At 43.3% G+C, this 12,266-nt stretch overlaps 1 protein-coding gene across 4 annotated transcripts in view; it reads right to left on the bottom strand.

Moving 5' to 3' along the window:
* The window catches only part of syt1a (synaptotagmin Ia), a 298,889-nt gene extending 292,415 nt beyond the window's left edge, over positions 1-6,474 (bottom strand). For 2 of the 4 annotated variants that reach the window (XM_061912043.1, XM_061912044.1), the window contains exons 1-2: positions 6,152-6,474; positions 2,635-2,949 (exon numbers count right to left, since the gene is read on the bottom strand). The gene's annotated coding sequence lies outside the window, so the exon portion shown is untranslated. The remainder of the gene's footprint in view (positions 1-2,634; positions 2,950-6,151) is intronic. The other 2 variants (XM_061912042.1, XM_061912041.1) reach the window with 1 other exon arrangement.
* Positions 6,475-12,266: the final 5,792 nt, after the last annotated feature.

Genomic DNA, 12,266 nt, shown 5'->3' with positions numbered 1-12,266 from the left:
TCCCTTAGAGATAGGGTGAGAAGCTCTGCCATCCAAGAGGAGCCAGATGAGGTGGTTCGGGTATCTGGTCAGGATGCCACCCGAACGCCTCCCTAGGGAGGTGTTTAGGGCACGTCCAGCTGGTAGGAGGCCACAGGGAAGACCCAGGACACGTTGGGAAGACTATGTCTCCCGGCTGGCCTGGGAACGCCTCGGGATCCCCCGGGATGAGCTAGACGAAGTGGCTGGGGAGAGGGAAGTCTGGGCTTCCTTGCTTAGGCTACTGCCCCCACGACCCGACCTCGGATAAGCAGAAGAAGATGGATGGTTCAATGTAATTTAGAAAAAGGCGCAACGTTGACTAATTAAACAAAGCTGTTTTTTTTTCTTTTAAACTGTCATTGCTCAAAACATAATATTGAATCAAAATCAATGTTATCATGAATTATTGATCCATCCAAGGTTCCCATTAATTCAAAACAAATATTCCGCTATGAAAAATATTTTTGGTGGAAGATTTTGCAAATTTGGTAAATAACCAAAACATTATATTTTCTTGTTTTCTTACTGTAACGAAAATTAATCGAACCGCGACCTCGAAACCGAGACCAAAATTTCTGTGTACCGTTACACCCTAGTGTGTGTGTATAATATATATATATATATATATATATATATATATAGGGCAGCACGGTGACAGAGGGGTTAGTGCGTCTGCCTCACATTACGAAGGTCCTGAGTTCAATCCCGGGATCAGGATCTTTCTGTGTGGAGTTTGCATGTTCTCCCCGTGACTGCGTGGGTTCCCTCCGGGTACTCCAGCTTCCTCCCACTTCCAAAGACATGCACCTGGGTATAAGTTGATTGGCAACACTAAATGGTCCCTAGTGTGTGAATGTGAGTGTGAATGTTGTCTGTCTATCTGTGTTGGCGACTTGTCCAGGGTGTACCCTGCCTTCCACCCGCTTGTAGCTGAGACAGGCACCAGCGCCCCCCGTGACCACAAAGGGAATAATTGGTAAAAATGGATGGATGGAGATATATATACATATATATACACACACACACACACACACATACACTAGTGTCTAAAAATACAGACTTCATCACCATATGAACTTTTTGATTTACGAACCCTGTTCAACAACCATTTCAGTTTGTAAACCAAGGTTCCACTGTAGCAGCTATTTTGTTTTTTCCCTGCTCAAGGTCATCTCGATTTGTTACACTTCTCAGCCTTTAAGTTCATAAAGGGAAAATTCAATTATTTATCAATTAATATCGTTTTAATCTTGTAAGACATCACCCCTCCAGTATTCTGCCAGTGATGTGCTGATGGCGCGCTGCTAACAGGACACTGGAAGCAAAGGCTGCACACCAAAACGGGCACACAGGGTGACATCATACAGACTATTTATTTATATCCACCAGGGTGGAAAAAACAGCTGCCTTTTTCTCCTTTGCTCTTGTTTCCGGCCACAAGAGAATCCGAAAGTGAACGTAAATAGTCGTGCATGCAAATGAGCTCCTGCAGGTGCCCTTTCATCTTCATGGCTTGTGTCTTTCTTGAAACAAATCACAGCTCTGCCGGTCAAAAGGTTAGCATTAGCGACCTTCCCACTTCCCTTTAATGAGATTATTTAAATACGACTGTGAGTGGAGCTAATTTAAAAGGAAATCCAAATGATTCAGGCGGTTTACACATGAATAAAGAAAAAAAACGGTAACCCTGGCTGATGAGTGCTGGAGAATTCCATGAAAAAGCCAAGCACATGAGAGCCCCCTCAAGGTGTTTCAAAGAGCCATTTCCAGCCTGAAGCGTTATCCATCAGCGCGTGAACGGCCTCCGCCTGCCCGCTTTTGAAATGGAGAATCAGCGAAAGCCTCCCCTGAGAATGTAAACATAAGCTCTGCCTTGGGAAATGAGCCGCGAGGTCATTGGGCGATGGCGCTCTCTCCGTCACCTGGTAACGTTTGGACAGGAGAGAGCTTCCTGGTTAATGTATTCCCAGCACTGGGCTAAACAGCTGCACCTGCTTACTCCACTTCCTTCTCTCTGCTTGCTACTGAGACGTTAGATCACCCCGAGATGTCCCTCGGAGTCACTTGACACGTTCAGCTGGGAGCCAGAGGGCATCCCAGGAAGTCTAAGTTTGTCATTACTGATTCAACATCTTCAGCGAGTTTATGAAGAGAAAAAGTAACAGAGTGGGATGCCATCTTGCTGTCACAGAGGGCGTTTACGCCCATTTCCTTCTCTTTTGTTCCGGTCTAAAAGAAGACACCAAGAAGGCAAAGAAGAAGAGTGGAGCTAATTTGATGTGTAGGAGATGAACAAATGCAGGGATGAGCTTCTATAAGATGAAAGCACCCGGCCCTCCTCCCTCCCCCAGCCACTCTGTCCGCCCACGCACCAACACCATGGTCTCCCCTCGCAACCGGAGACATGCGGACCACCGATGGCCGCACCTCCCGGGGCTCAGGAGCACACACAAACGCTTCTAGGCACCCAGAGGTGTAAAACAAGGCAGTGGAACATCAATCACACAGCATGCTTTCATCCTGATTGCGTTGCCTAGCTACAATTCCTATCACACACTTTGGGCAGCAGGAATCAACCATGGATGGAAAAGCAACAAAAAGGAGTGCTCTTACCTGCCAACCTCACCTTCAGTTCCGGATCTGCAGGTCCTGGCTGGGAGGCGGAGGCATCTGGAGTTGAAGAGGCAGCGGAGCTCCACGCCAAAGAGAGGAAGAAAGAAATGGAGAGAGAGAGAGAGGGAAACGTAGAGGTGGAGCTTGGATGATGACTCTGTCACTGCGCTGCACAACCAGTCTTGAGAGAGCGCGGCGGATGGCGCTAGACTGCATCCCGTTCAAACCACCGAGACAGGAGAGACCCCGCCGGCGTAGACAAGCAACACTTTCTCGGAATCCCTCCAGCATCAGTGAGTCCTTGTCCATGATTGGCTGTGAGGAGAACAATGATGGAGATATTACGTGACCTAAGTTGACCCTTTCAAGCCACCTTCAGAACAACACGGCCTCCCCTTCCTCCTTTGGGAGATCGTTTGTCAAAGAACAAGTGCGCACGTCTACTTGTAATAATTTGTCCGTGTTGGTGAGACTAATTTCCCTCCACACAAACACCCTTTCATTCCACTGATGAACTACGTTGCCATGGTGGCCTTAAACTAAGAAACTTTCAGCAGCAGAAATAGCTGGAAACTAATGAACATATTTAATAAACAACAACAAACATATCCTGCCATCCTCACCGAAAATGAACCCCTCTGATCGGCGTTCTATCTTTTCCCAGCGGTAAGTCCCATACTGGAGCAACCTGCGGTGTTCCATGAAACACTCGGAAAGGTCACGCTGCTCTCCAGCCAGAGTCCAATATTCAATACCCTATTTATAGCAACAGAACAGTTTTTCCACTCATAACGATTTGATCGGACTTGATTTTCTGCTGTAAAATCAGCATCCTCTGACTCTGGGTCGTGCCTCCAAATATCGCTGAGCAAAATCAAAGAGAACAATTTTAATCCAAGTAATGGCGGAGATAATTAGAAGGGTGGTGATGGAAGGGGGGCTGACATTGAATGTTAAAGGCCTACTGAAATGAGATTTTCTTATTTAAACGGGGATAGCAGCTCCATTCTATGTGTCATACTTGGTCATTTCGCGATATTGCCATATTTTTGCTGAAAGGATTTAGTAGAGAATATTGACGATAAAGTCCTCAACTTTTGGTCGCTAATAAAAAAGCCTTTGCCTTTACCGGAAGTAGCAGACGATGTGCGCGTGACGTCACGGGTTGTAGGGCTCCTCACATTGTTTATTATCAGCCACCAGCAGCAAGAGCGATTCGGACCGAGAAAGAGACGATTTCCCCATTAATTTGAGCGAGGATGAAAGATTCGTGGATGAAGAAAGTTAGAGTGAAGCACTAAAAAAAAAAAATCAATAAAAGGCGACGGCAGTGGGACCGATTCAGATGTTATTAGACATTTACTAGGATAATTCTGGTAAATCCCCTATCTGCTTATTGTGTAAATAGTGTTTTACTGAGATTATAAAGTCATACCGGAAAGTCGGAGGGCTGCAGTGACCGCCAGTGTCTCTGAGAGAAGCCAATGGAGGAGCCAAGATCACAGCTGCATTTTGACAGCTGCAGGAAGAGGTCGCATAATCCGCTCAAGTCTCCGGTAAGAGCCAACTTAATATCACAATTTTCTCATCCCAAAAACTTGCTGGTCGACATGTGGTAGAGAAAAATTTTCGCTAAAGCTTCACAACAAACAAAGAAACACTGGTTGGGTTTCGGTTGCTAAACGCAGCTACAATCCACCGCTTTCCACCAACAGCATTCTTTTTTATAGTCTCCATTATTAATTGAACACATTGCAAAAGATTCAGCAACACAGATGTCCAAAATACTGTGTAATTATGCGGTGAAAAGAGACCACTTTTAGCCTTAAGTGGTGCTGGGCTAATATGTCCCCTTCAGCCATATTGTCATGTGTTGCATGACCAGTTGATCTGCCGTTTCTTTTCTTTTTCTTCTATGTCCCACTTTGTGGAGGGGGTCCGGTCCGATCCGGTGGCCATGTACTGCTCGCCTGTGTATCGGCTGGGGACATCTCTGCGCTGCTGATCAGCCTCGGCTTGGGATGGTTTCCTGCTGGCTCCGCTGTGAACGGGACTCTCGCTGCTGTGTTGGATCCGCTTTGGACTGGACTCTCGCGACTGTGTTGGATCCATTATGGACTGATCTTTCACAGTATCATGTTCTCATATGTTCTCATAGTCATCAGCATCATCAGTATCACAGTATCATGTTCTCATAGTCATCATTGTCACCGATGTCCCACTGGGTGTGAGTTTTCCTTGCCCTTATGTGGGCCTACCGAGGATGTCGTGGTGGTTTGTGCAGCCCTTTGAGACACTAGTGATTTAGGGCTATATAAGTAAACATTGATTGATTGATTGCAATGTCAAGATTTCATCATTGATATATAAACTATCAGACTGCGTGGTCGCTAGTAGTGGGTCTCAGTAGGCCTTTAATATCTATACCTATCACGGAGGATAAATACAATATTCAGTATTGTGGTTGTAATTTCAACTCGTGATATTATATATATCTATCGGACGGACGTACGATATCGCAATTTTATGTCTGAGCTGCAGCTCATACCAACACAGCTATGATTATACTTTCAGGTAGCATATTTTGTCACTTGAAAGACCTTTACGGCAAGGTATAGATGCCAACAACATTGCAAAGATCACGATGGAAGCTAAACCAACAAAACCTGACGAGGAATTAGTAGGCGAATTTGAAAAACATGCGGCCAACCAGTCATTGTTCATGACATGGGACAGCGTGGCGCAGTGGGAGAGTGGCCGTGCGCAACCCGAGGGTCCCTGGTTCAAACCCCACCTAGTACCAACCTCGTCACGTCCGTTGTGTCCTGAGCAAGACACTTCACCCTTGCTCCTGATGGGTGCTGGTCAGCGCCTTGCATGGCAGCTCCCTCCATCAGTGTGTGAATGTGTGTGTGAATGTGGAAGTAGTGTCAAAGCGCTTTGAGTACTTTGAAGGTAGAAAAGCGCTATACAAGTACAACCCATTTATCATTTATTTATATGACTCGAACACGTTTATTTGATACGCACTTTTCATCTAAATAAATTCTTAAGTGCTACAGTATTTAATGAATGAAAGCTAAACCGTTAAAACAGATAAAAAGAACTAAGACTAGTCAAGTCAAGTCAATTGTATTTATATCAATTTGAGCTTTGTCTCTCAGAATTAAAAATGTCGAGCAAAGCGAGACCAGCTTGCTATTAAATAAATAAAATGTAAAAAATAGAGGCAGCTCACTGGTAAGTGCTGCTATTTGAGCTATTTTTAGAACAGGCCAGCGGGCGACTCATCTGGTCCTTACGGGCTACCTGGTGTCCGCGGGCCCCGCGTTGGTGACCCCTGGTCTAAAGTATATTCTGTCAAATTTCTACCAGCTGTCCCTCTCGAAGTCGGGGGGAAGGTGGACTTGAGTCCATCTCAGCTGCATTAGGGCAGAAGGCGGGGTACTTACAATATAACTTCTACTACATGATTTACTATATACTTTTTGTACAATATCACTACTAAATGACTTACAGGAGCGTGTAACTTGTGTGTTGTCTTCCTCTGCGTCGCGTGTAGACTTGAATGAAGAGGACGGGCATCAGGTGTTGCTGCTCAGCTGCAAGTACTTGTGTTTAAGGAGTCGGACGATACAGCAAATACCAACCTTGCCGATATTGTTCAGCCAATCGTGGAGCCTCTCTCCCGTTGGACAAAAGGGAAGTAGAAAGGCGTGTCCAGCACGAGAGACAGGTGTCACAACAATTATTGCCGTAGGAGGGACAACGAGACCAATGGTTCCACATTGACAAAAACATCAAACAACCCTCAGGTATTTTCATGTAACTTACACATTTTGCGTTATTATAACAATAATACATTATGAAATACACATATTTACATGACATAATTACATTTGTATAGTATGTTACTTGTACAATATCACTACTACTACACTATTTACAATACATTTCATGTACAATATTACTACTACTATATTATTTACAATACATTTCATGTACAATATTACTACTACTACATTATTTACAATACATTTCATGTACAATATTACTACTACTACATTATTTACAATACATTTAATGTACAATATTACTACTACTATATTATTTACAATACATTTCATGTACAATATTACTACTACTACATTATTTACAATACATTTCATGTACAATATTACTACTACTACATTATTTACAATACTTTTCATGTACAATATTACTACTACTACATTATTTACAATACTTTTCATGTACAATATCACTATTACTACATTATTTACAATACATTTCATGTACAATATTACGACTACTACATTATTTACAATACATTACTTGTACAATATCACTACTACTACATTATTTACAATACATTAATTGCACATCACTATTACTACATTATTTACAATACATTTCATGTACAATATTACGACTACTACAATATTTACAATACTTGTACAATATCACTTCTACTACATTTACAATACATTACATGTACAATATCACTATTACTACATCATTTACAATACATTACATGTACAATATCACTATTGCTACATTATTTACAATACATGTACAATATCAATAGCACTACATCATTTACAATACATTACTTGTACAATATCACTTGTATTAGACCCGCTCGACATCCATTGCTTTCAGTTGCCCACATATGCGGTCCTCTCATAGTCATCATTGTCACCGACGTCCCACTTGGCTGAGTTTTCCTTGCCCTTATGTGGGCCTACCGAGGATGCCGTTGTGGTTTGTGCAGCCCTTTGAGACACTAGTGATTTAGGGCTATATAAGTAAACATTGATTGATATTACTACATTATTTGCAATACATTACTTGTACAATATCACTATTGCTACATTACTTACAATGCATCCATCCATCCATTTACTTCAACTTATTCCCGTTTGGGGGTGGGGGGGTTCTGTGCCTATCTCAGCTACAATCGGGCGGAAGGCGGGGTACACCCTGGACAAGTCGCCACCTCATCGCAGGGCCAACACAGATAGACAGACAACATTCACACTCACATTCACACACTAGGGACCATTTAGTGTTGCCAATCAACCTATCCCCAGGTGCATGTCTTTGGAGGTGGGAGGAAGCCGGAGTACCCGGAGGGAACCCACGCAGTCACGGGGAGAACATGCAAACTCCACACAGAAAGATCCTGAGCCCGGGATTGAACCCTGACTACTCAAGACCTTCGTATTGTGAGGCAGACGCACTAACCCCTCTGCCACAGTGAAGCCCACTTATAATACATTACTTGTACAATATCACTACTACTAAATTATTTACAATACAATACTTGCACCAAATCACTATTACTACATTATTTACATTACATTACTTGTACAATATTACTACTACTACTACATTATTTACAATACATTACATGTGCAATATTACTATTACGTTATTTACAATACAATACATGTATAATATCATTACTAAATTGTTTACAATACATGTCATGTACAATATTACTACATTATATGTACAGTATCACTATTGCTACATGACTTACATTACTCAGTACTTACAAGTACTTACCTGTACAATATCACTGCCAAGCACTTTTTGCAGGTTGCTGAGTCAGCATTCATTTGGCACCTGAACAGCACCTGTTTTGAGTCTGGTTTCTACATTTACAAAATGGAATCAGGTTTCGATGCCCATCCCTGGTGGCAAATCTCCAATTCTGTAATGAGCCTAAAATAAAAAGGATTAAAAACCAGGCAGAGAAAAGAGGAAACTCCCTGCATTTTTTCTTCTTGAATGAGGGGTCAGAGGTCAACGGAGGCTTGCTAATCCACACCTCCTTCAGCAGAAAGGCCTTCACTTACACACCTGCTTTCATTGTGTGCCAGTCCTCACCTGCAGCATTGGTGTCAATTAAAGACTGGCAGGCTTACAAAGCTTTGATCTTTTTTACCAAGCGTATCCAATTAAAGCTGCCGCCGCGCACACTTGGGCACCAACACAAATTCATTTTCTTTCCTAATCCCAGAAACACGAAGAATTCCTCTGGCGTGTCGCCGCCAGCGGGCTCGCTAATGGCTCCTATTGTCAGGCTAAAATTGAGTTCAGGGGATTATTTTTCCGCAGTCGTCACCGCCTGTCACGTAATCTCAGAGATGTGCAGCCCGTCATTTTGACCTTATTTAAGATTATTTTTGCAAGATAACGAGCGTGTCGTTCACTTCCTGTTGTCAGCCCGCCTTCTACACCCCCTCAGCCGCCATCGCCCGCCAGCAAGGCATGTCCAAAGATGGCCGTCAACACGCCACCGCTCCCTGTCGGCGGCCTTGAGGTGATGAACGATCATGGCGGTCGATCAGCCTGGGAACATACGATGGGATCCAAGCCAACAAGACACCTGGGGCGGGGGTGGTATTATGGGATGTCTGTTGATCCGAGCAAGGTCACATGATATTCGTCTTTGTGCTGTAAGGCGATTCTTAGACCGTCTTTAAACACCCAGGGATTATTTATCTATTGTCAGAACGGGCACACTATTGATTTTGAGCGATATATCTGATACAAAATGGATTATGTTGGAGGAAATATGTCATGCTAACGCAAAACAACAAACATTTTTACAATGTAAAAAAAATGATGTAAGGTTTTACAATAAAAATAGTTTTGATCGTAACATTTTCTACGGTTTTTATAAAGTGATTTTTTTTTTTTTTTTTTTACCGTAAAATCCACTGTCGTTTTTACAGTGCATGAAAGGTAAATGGGTTGTTCTTGTATAGCGCTTTTCTACCCCTTTTTAAGGAGCCCAAAGCGCTTTGACAGTATTTCCACATTCACCCATTCACACACTGACGGCATGACTGTTTATAAAAACAACTGTACTGCTGTTTTTACGGTGAAAATTGTGGCAACGAGTTTTTTGGGGTTTCTTTACTTCAAATCGAGGGTTGTTTTTACAGAGGCATTACTACAAATTTAAAAACATTACCTCTGTTATTGTGACGTCTGCTGGGCATGGTGAAGCGGGTGCGTTCTTTCAAGATGCAGTTCGGGCTCGAACACACCGTATAGGTAAGAAAATCTAGATTTATTCAAACTTAGACTAGGAAACAGAAAACCTGCACTCAGCAAAAAAGGCAAAAAAAAAAAACAGAACTAGCATGGGAGTTAGAAGAAAACATAAGCATAGCGTGGGAGCTAGCTAAATACAAGGTCTACCAGAAACGGGGATCAGCGTCGTCACTTGTTACGGGTAACAAAAGCTAGGATGCGAGAACGAGTCGACTTAGCGGGCAGGCTTAAATAAGGATGGTAATCAACAAACAGGTGTGAGCCCGGAAACAAGGAGCAGGTGAAACAAATAAGCAACCATGGTTGACAGAACAAACAAGGAAGTGCACAAACAAACTCAAAAATCCACAAAACCGATGATCTGGTTATTTTAATGGCAAAACTCTGCCACTTCTGTATTTGACCTGAAGTTTTTTACAGTGTTGTGTATTTTTACCTTTGCTGTCATTTTACTTGATCATGAAAAATTATGAAATATATAATCAGTATTTGTTTAATAAATGGCATGTGTTGGTCCGATTTATTTTCATTGTTTTGAACGTGTCTTTTCCTGCAGTGGCTTTTTTCTGGCTACTGATTGGTCCAAACTTTTTTTTTTTTTTTGGTCCCGTCCAGCTTTTCAGGCAAATCATATAGTAGATGTAGATGTAGATGTAGATGTAGATGTAGATGCCCACATCGGCTGTTCAGATTTACTTTACAAAGCAGAAGTGTAGGATACTTCTCTTCTTGCCTTATTTGTATTTGACTTTATTAAATGTATTTTTATTATCATTTGGTGCAGCCGGGCCAGAGCAGGAGGACATAGAAAGAGAAAAAAAGGAAGACAGAGGGGGAAATTGTGGGGGCAAGAGGGGGATTAGACAGAGAGAAAAAAACAACAACAACAAACACAACCATAACAACAACAACAACAACAACAACAACAATCGAGCAACATCTGCAAATATGTAATATACAAATATATCCTTACTTATTAAGGGATTGTAGCGCCACCTGTGACAATTATTCAACCCCCGGACTGGCAGAAAAATGTGTATTAAACATGTTGGCATTTAAAAATCTTAGTCCTGTCTTGAGTCAATTAGCAAAGAGCGACCCTTGCATGAGATAGCAAATTATTCTGTCACCTCAGCGCCACGGCGCCGTTGCGAGGCCGAATGATTAAATCTTTTTGTGTGTGCGATGCCACCGCCATGGCTTCACTGGTGATGTAGTGTGTGTGTGTGTGTGTGTGTGTGTGTGTGTGTGTGTGTGTGTGTGTGCACCTATCAGCCCCATGATGTGTCGAAGGAATGGTTTATTTTTAGTCAGGCGCAGCACGTGATGCGCTTTGCAGCTGCAGGCGACCGCTGCAACATGCTTGGGCTTCGCAACCCAGCACTGGCGATGCAGGCCTTGGCGTGGGGGCGGGGCCTCAAACGTGGAAAAACCCCCCAAACACCTGAAGAAGACGGCTGTTCAAGATCTTATATTGTTAGATCTGCAGGTGTGCCTAATGCTTTGACCTGTCGGTAACACAATCACATCTTTGGACTCACTTTAAAAGTTGAATCCTTTGCAAAAGTGTGGTAATTATGCGCTATCGCTCTGCAATTTAAAGTGTTGTGATCGCCACCTGTGCGACGGGACTGCGGCGGAACAAAACCACATTGGCACGGGCGTCTCGCGCTTCATCATCCACCTGATGCCACAGTACAAGCGCTAATCAGCTGGCAACCGCTTATTTTCCTCTGCAGCACTGTCTGTAATTTAGCTCCATTATGCCACACAAAGACGCTTCTGTCATAACTCAAGTGCATTAATTAGCACAGCTTTTTTGGGGGTGGGCGAAATGGAACATAGTCAGCACGATACGCAGGTTTATGCGCTGATTGGCCCCAAGGGGCAGTCACGGGAAGGGCCTGTCATAGAGTGTATGACCAACTAAACATGTGCCATGACTGCTACCAAGGATGTGTCCATTTGATGTCAGATTTTGTCAGGTTTAAACACTGATGGCATCTATTAAACAGACAAGAAGCAAGGAACTAAACAGAGACAGAATTAAATTGAGCTCAATTGAAGAGAAACATCTGGGCTGTACTCTTGTACGGTCTCCCACCACGCTCTGACGAAAGAGTCTTTTATTTGGACTTTTCCTGATTACATGGCAACAGCTGTTTCTAAAGGAAGGGGGTTGTAAACAGCCGCTGCCTTTGGTCACAAAAAAGTTCAAAGAAACAGTGCCTGGAGGGTCAAGACAAAATCTTCCTGTGGATTACAATACATCAAAGAAACCGACGCCTTCATGTCGCGTCCCATGCTACACAGTGGAGTTTTACAAGCCTTTTGCTTGGTAGGATCAAAGACAGTCTTTGTCTGTTTGCCGAGAACTCATTGAAACACAAAGTTTTGTGATAACTTAGTGTGGGGAGGCGCAGCCGACCGGCCGACAGATGGCGGCAAGGAGGCGGAGAATGCGGTGGAGAGGCGGGGCGTGCCGGGAGCAACGCGGCCGCAATCTAATTCAGGTGCGTGGCTCACACACCCGGAAACTATTAACATTTCTCCTGATGCTG

Source organism: Nerophis ophidion, linkage group LG10, assembly GCF_033978795.1.
Source record: "Nerophis ophidion isolate RoL-2023_Sa linkage group LG10, RoL_Noph_v1.0, whole genome shotgun sequence".
NCBI classification, from domain to species: Eukaryota; Metazoa; Chordata; class Actinopteri; order Syngnathiformes; family Syngnathidae; genus Nerophis; species Nerophis ophidion.
This window is presented reverse-complemented; position numbering and strand designations above follow the sequence as displayed.